This window comes from Ptychodera flava, chromosome 1 (assembly GCF_041260155.1).
Source record: "Ptychodera flava strain L36383 chromosome 1, AS_Pfla_20210202, whole genome shotgun sequence".
Classification (NCBI taxonomy): Eukaryota; Metazoa; Hemichordata; class Enteropneusta; family Ptychoderidae; genus Ptychodera; species Ptychodera flava.
The window spans coordinates 23,897,436-23,905,090 of NC_091928.1; the positions used below are offsets into that span (position 1 = coordinate 23,897,436).

The window sequence follows — 7,655 nt, forward strand, 5'->3', positions numbered from 1 at the left end:
TGATTAAATCCACAAATAAATTATTACAGATCAACTCACCATCGTAGACACTGGCAAAGAAATGAAAACCGCCGCAAATTTGCCAGTCAGCACCTGGACGCACTTGATCACACTGTGCATTTGGCACATTAATCCAAATATCACATCTAGAATTCAGGTCTCTACAAATACAATCGCTTCCAAGCGTTAGCATCGCCACAGATTTATCGTTGTTCCGACAGAGTTCTACGCAATACTGTATCGTCATGTTGTCATGCCAGATCCAAACATCTTTGTAACAATGGAAGAAGTAACATCCATGGTATCCGTAAACTGATGAGACAAAATATCTTGGACATTTATAAAAGTATCCATGACGAGAAAAATCCGACAAAAAGTGTCAAACATTAGTACGCAAAAATGTGTGATTCGCAATTTTTTATAATCTTTATTATTGTTATTGACGTAGAATGCAGGAAAATGGGATCTCTCTAAATTGTGTTGCATAAAGCTTGTACGGACTGTTTTTAAAATTTACCGTCATATCTTTTGTGGAAATCGAAAATTGTATTTCTTTTCGTAGAGTCCATTCAGTGAATGAATGGTGGCTAGGTTGATATAAATTCGAAGCAAATTACACTCTTATCAAACATTTTTTCAAGATGATTCCTTATTTTATCCGAAATTACAATTAATTTAAAATAAAGTAAAATTAATGCTGGCGCTATCGGTTCATTACAGACTAATGCACATTGTCGCTTTGAGGGAGCTACAAGTTGAAAATACAAATTACACAGAAAGTGCCTATGTTCAACACGGGACAATAAAAACCACCCTTACTTTATAATGATAATAATAATAATAATAATACTTATAATTATTGGTGTAATGATGATTGTATGGTGTTGTTAATATTACCCAATTTGTAGAGTCAGAAAAACAGAAGTAAAAAAACAGTTTAAAGTTTATAGGGACATAAGCTGTAACTTGTGTCAAGTTTATCAGTATTCTGTGTATATCAACCACCGTGTCTGACCCTAATCCATTTGTCATGCTGAATTCTTTTTTGTCAACACAGCTTGTATGTGTGTAGTGATCATTTTTATTGTTCAAAAGTGAATTCTAGTCCGGACTTGAATACAATTTTCAACAATAATTATGTAGATTATACTCATATAGGTTGTGTTGATATGCTTAATACTTGGCATGAAATTACAATTTAGGGATCCAATGCAGAAAGTGTTAGGAAACTACAAAACAAAAGTTCTGAAAAAATAGCCAAAAGATATAGCTTATGGAGCTTTAATTTTGGATGCCTATGGAACCTTGAAGTAAATCAATGCAAACTGCTTCGATATTCGGTTCCACGTTTACTAAGACACACTAGGTTCATAGTCAGCTTTAATCAAAACAATCACTCCAAAGGAAACGACATTTGAGAATGAAAATGTTCGACCTTAGTGATTATTCTCAGCTAGAAGAAACTCAGACTTTAAGCTGAAGTATTCATATGCGAAGATATCGACAATCGATGAATGTCGGTCGAATGCCGGTCAGTGTTGAACAAGAGCTCATGATTCATTGATAAAGCCCTGCAGACTTGATAGAACGTAACTGATAGAATATTGAATGTAAATAAAACATAAAATAACTTATCAAGTCAAGAAGTCGGCTTTCATTCGAAAGAAAAATCGGGACTCGTAAGGTGATGTTGATTTTTTAATGATGACGCACGCATGATATAGGATGTGCATGTATTAGGTCGTTAACTGCATCCCCGTGTGTTTCCCAGAACTCTGAAGTTGTGATCAATGGTGAAAAGACTTGACACGCCTAACATTTTTGAAATTAATTCCGAAACCTTAGCGCTATGACTATGTATAATTCGTGCAACGAAATCCCCGAAGCTTAATTAGCGGGTGTTTTTGTTGCTATGCCTGATATATTTGCAATGGACGATGCAAGCCTATGAGACCACCAAGATATTAGCTTCTAAATGTACTCACAATTACACGTTGCTTTTGCCTGATAACAATTGTTACAATCTGTACTGATGTAGTGAAAACATTCCTTGAATATTGTACTGCTCGCATCACAATCAACTTTGACAACACATCTAGTAGTAATTGTGACGTTACCAGTTCGTGGGCTGTCATGTGACATTGCGCCTTCCATATATCCTGTAATATAATACATAGAGTAAAAACAAAAGAACAAAACCCCGGAAATTTCACTAATATCTAAATCAAGTTTCATAAATTAAATCCTGTGAAAATGTATAAACAACAAAGTTGGGCTATGCAAAATTGTCACTTATTACTCCGGGATTTCATAGACTTGTGTTTCACGAAGTTGTACTTTGAATGGTACTCAGCTTAAAAGAGGAAGAATGTTTTAAAACGAATGTCGTTGGAATTGATGACATACATAGATATGAACACCCTTTGCTGCTATTTCTTCAGCCAAAAATAAACAGTCAGGAAATGAAATGAGAACCTCACTTTCAAATATTACCATGCTTACCTATATCACGACAGAGTACGTCTGCATCGAACATATCCCAATATCTGTCACAGACAGGCGTCCAACCATATTCCTCCGTTAGCATTTCCACCCTTCCTTCGTATGACGTCGGACCGTTCATTAGTCTTCCAGAATCTATGCGATATTATTTTAGAAAATCGATATTTTGTGCGATACAAAGTTTACACAAGGCATTGACTGAACATGTTGTATTAAGGTAGACAGCACGGATACTGTATCGGGTTAACATACCTATATATATATGCTATATGCATGTAGTGGCCAGCCCGGGTTCAATTTCACGAAAAAAAAATCAACCGGTAAAACGGAGTTTTAAAACTTCAGACTTACGTTGAGCAGTGTTATAAGCATGTAGAGTAACCAGCGTCGTTAATACTAGGAATATCAAGAGCTCCATTGTTATTGATACCAAGACAGTCTAGCAGTCGAACACGAAGAGATGATGCGTGTGGACTCAAGACACCAGTTTCTCCAGGATGGATGTTATCGCCTTGTGAGTGTTACGGTTTTAAAGTATACACTCAAATAACGTTGCAAAGATGGTTTCTGAACCACAGCCCATTGAGCACATATGGTTTGCGAACCATAGCTCATACATCAAATATGAGTAAATTCATCATTCACATATCCCGATGATTGATTTGCAAGGTTATGGTATAATCATCACCTGTATACCAATTAGGGACTGGACACAAATTACAGGGGGGGTGGGCCGGTGTTTTTTGGGGATGGGTCGCCATTTTTCGCGCAAGCATTTTTGAAGGGTCATAAAATTTTGTGCAAGCCTATGGGGGAGGGTCACCTTTTTTCATGCATCAAAGCTGAAATTGCATGTGCACGTTATGGAATACTGAAAAAAGAAAAAATACCTCCTGGCACTTTCATTTTCTGCCATTACCATTTTCGGCGCGCCCTTCGGGCGCAAATTTGAGGTATAATAAACAATGTTTTGATGATCCAAGCAGCCACATTGATTTAAGTTGTCATGATTTCTACTTATTCAACACTATTGTGCATAACTGTCCCCTATAATGACTCTTTCAATAACAATTTGGGAGATTACTTATTTGACATCATTCTCCCATTGACAATACATTGGGTATAGGTCGGTGTCAAACGTTCATGTCGCTGTATGTACATTTTTTAATTTATTGAGGACATTGACAGAATACAAACTGTTCAGAATAGTGCATAGTGTCGTCAATAACAACTGGAAGCTTCAGGTCGAACAACTTTTGAATAACAATTTAGGATCAGATACCTATGAGTTATTTGTAGTTTCCTCATAGCCTACAATGTATAGTGAATCAACATTTTGGTGAAATCCCAAAATCAAATTTCTTGCACAACCATGGACTTGAAACCACTCTAGTCTAATCATGAATATTAATACTAATAATTAGGTGTACATAAATGCACAGGTTTACCAAGTTTTGTATTGGAAAAAAACTATTCATAGTTTCATCATAGTTAGTCTCGCATGCCAGACCTCGAACCTGCATGCGACGCGAGCGGCGAAGCCGCGAGCACCGAGTAACCGCAGGTTACGAGGTCTGGCAAGAACCAACTGCTCAGGAATGTGATGACGTCAAAAGTGGGCTGTCTTTCCTATGCTAATAAGTATAACTTTGGACCACCGCACACAGACGGCCATAACGCATTTTCACTGTACTTGTCCACCACGTTTCACATATCTGCGCCGAAAAAACACTCAAGCAAAAATCAACGGCGAGAATTTATTTGTGAGGCCATTTACCACCAGCTCATCGGCAGTTGAATGGGGCCAAAATCTGAGCTTCGTTTGAACGGAGCAAAATGAAAAAGCAAGCTCCATAGAGGATGTCGACGATCAACAAAATGCAATCGCAAGCATTGAAGCAAGGCCGGAGCAATCTTAAAATTAGAGATTGGCCATATCTTGTCGGCAAATTCACGGAAACGTCGTCTCCTTCCAGATAATCTATCATGGCTACCTCCTGCTTCGGTTTCAGGCTGTCCATCACCACTTTCTTCAACGGCATAGATCATTTTTGCAGATTTTTTTTCATAATGGTTACTGGGGATAGCGTAACCGTGATTTCATGAAGCCGTACTGTCTGAGGTCAACGTAAGGCAGTTTACTTCGAATGAAACATTTCTGGATGAATGACACAATCATTCAGTCAAATTCAAAGGCTATTTTTAGACGCTCCACCTACATTCATGAATAAACAACAGATGTACTCTTTCATCCAGCCGATTTTCGAAGCATTCTATTGGACAGTATATATAGCACGTCGGTTCTAGCCAGACCTCGTAACCTGCGGTTACTCGCTGCTCGCGGCTTCGCCGCTCGCGCCGCACGCAGGTTTCGAGGTCTGGCATGCAAGACTACATCATAGACTGCCATGTATAGTGAATGGACATTTCAGTGAAATTCCAAAATCAAATTTCTTGCACACCCATTGACTTGAACTACTCTAGTCTAATCATGAACATTAATACCAATAATCAAGTGTACATAAATGCACAGATTTTCCTATTTTTGTATTGGAAAAAAATATTCATAGTTTCATCATAGACTGCCATGTATAGTGAATCGACATTTAAGTGATATGCCAAAATCAAATTTCTTGCACAACCATTGACTTGAAACCACTCTAGTCTAATCATGAACATTAGTACCAATAATTGAGTGTACATAAATGCACAGATTACCTATTTTTGTATTGGAAAAAAATATTCATAGGGTTTCACCATAGACTGCCATGTATAGTGAATCAACATTTCGGTGAAATTCCAAAATCAAATTCTTGCACACACATGGACTTGTAACCACTCTAGTCTAATCAAGAACATAAATATCAATAATCAAGCATACATAAATACACAGGTTTCCAAGTTTTGTATTTAAAAAAAATTATTCATAGTTTCTTCATAGACTACAATGTATAATGGATCCACATTTCATGCGAAATTCCAAAAACAAAGTTATTGTACATAGATGCACGTGTTACCACCCTCTTCTAATCAAGCACAATTATGTCAATTATTCAGGGTCATATATACACAATTCTGAAAATTTTTTTTACAGTTTTGTCATAGACTCCCATGTATAGTGGATCAACATTTTATGCGAAATTCCAAAAACAAAGTTATTGTACACAGATGCACATTTTACCACCCTCTTCTAATCAAGCACAATTATGTCAATTATTCAGGGTCCATATATGCACAAATAGTGCAAATTTTTAATTCTGAAAATTTTTTGACAGTTTTGTCATAGACTCCCATGTATAGTTTTGTCATAGACTCCCATGTATAGTGGATCAACATTTTGACAGAAATTCCAAAATCAAATATCTTGTTCACATGTGCACTTGTAAACAACCCATGCTAATCAAGTATATCTATATCAGTTATTAAACATCTGTATATGAACAGATATAGCTAGTTTTATACTGGAAAATACACGTTCGTAGTTTTCTTATAGTCGACTACATGTTTAGTGAATCAACATTATCGATAAAATCTAAAAATTACATTTTTTGTACGGCATGCACTTTATACCTGCCACTTCAAGCAAAATACATTTACATGAATAACACACATATGATTTGATATTTTTGGACAACGCGTTATATCGGCCACATTTTGCCTTCCTTTCGGGAGGGCGACTTAAAAAGTATAGCAAGTCAGAAGGGGGTCTTTAACACATTGCGGGTTTTTTTTGGGGGGTATTGAGTAACAGGGGAGGGTCACTTATTTTCATGCACGGATAAGGGGGAGGGTCACTAATTTTGTGCATGAACTTTTGAAGGGTCACTATTTTTTACGCAGCGGTTTTTCGAAAACACCGCCCACCCCCCCCCTGTAATTTTATGTCCAGTCCCTTAGAAGAACTTACTGATTAATAGTGGGTTACATTGTATCTGTCCCAGTGAGCTTAAAGGGAAACCTAAGTCAAGCGACTTTGACCGTTCATCCCTTCCAAAAGCACCCTTGAATAAAATGCAGCTCAAATTTGCAACATAATTGCACGCGCCGGCGACTACGGAGCGACGAAAAGAGAAGTTGAAGTCGACGACATTTATGAAAATGAGCTCGGAATCCCATGGGCGCGAAAGGGCTCATGGGAGGAGCGTGTGTGACGTCATCGGTGATACACGAACATGTGTGACCGCTTTACCAAAGCATTGGAGTCTATGACTGCAGCAGCGCAGTTCTGCTCGTTACGACTCTTTAATGCTCAGTAGCATAAAAAATGATTAACTGTTGTTCAGTTGAGTGCAAAAATCACTCAAGGAAGAACAAACGGAGTCAGCTTTTATCGTCGTCCCACAGAAAAGCTTTTTCGAATACAGTGGCTAAAGAAAGTCGGGCGAGTTTTAAAATCTGAAAGATACAAAGTTATTTTCTACTTCTTTCAGGATGATTGTTTTATAAGGGATTTCGGGACTCTGATACCGATACAAGACGATACTACACAATGCGGTTCGTATCTTGACATGCTGAGTCAGCTTATACTATAGCCGGTTTTAACCTGATAAATATTAATATTGGCGATTTCGGGACTCTAAAATCGAAGACGAAACTACACAAAGCGTTTCTCATCTCGACAGCCCGGATCTGCGAAATCGCCCTTATATACCCGATAAATATAGGCAATTTCGTGACTATACCTGGTAATATTGATATTACAAGATACTGGAATGACTTCTTGCCTATTCTCGACCGCGGAGTGACGTCAGTAGGTGAAACGCATAAGAGCGAGGTGAATGAGAGATCAGACGATACAGAAGAGCGAACGATACAGAAATTGTGTGGAAAAAAGCTAAAAAGTTATGTCATTAATGTATATTTAAACTTTGAATATTTCTTTGGTGGTTGAAAAATTCGAACTTCCAACGGCGCTGTGACGCAAAAATGACGTAAGAATCCGCAAGTACCCGGATGGCCTCGAAAATGATGTGTCTCGATCGGCACGCCGGGTCTGAGAAATCGCCGATACTATATTTACCCTTGTATCAATTGTGCCGGGACTCTTAGGCTAATATCGATACCAGACGATATTAGATTTATGTGCACTGTGTGGTGTCTGCACGCCGGGTCTGCGAAATCACGGATATTTATCCGATAAATATCGGCGACTT

At 37.9% G+C, this 7,655-nt stretch overlaps 1 long non-coding RNA gene across 1 annotated transcript; it reads right to left on the reverse strand.

Annotated features, from left to right (window-relative positions):
* Nucleotides 1–283: 283 nt before the first annotated feature.
* Nucleotides 284–2,590, reverse strand: LOC139134642 (uncharacterized). The gene is made up of 3 exons (XR_011552828.1): nt 2,503–2,590; nt 1,986–2,159; nt 284–312 (listed from the first exon to the last, which is right to left on the reverse strand). It is a non-coding gene; the product is annotated as an uncharacterized lncRNA (long non-coding RNA).
* Nucleotides 2,591–7,655: the final 5,065 nt, after the last annotated feature.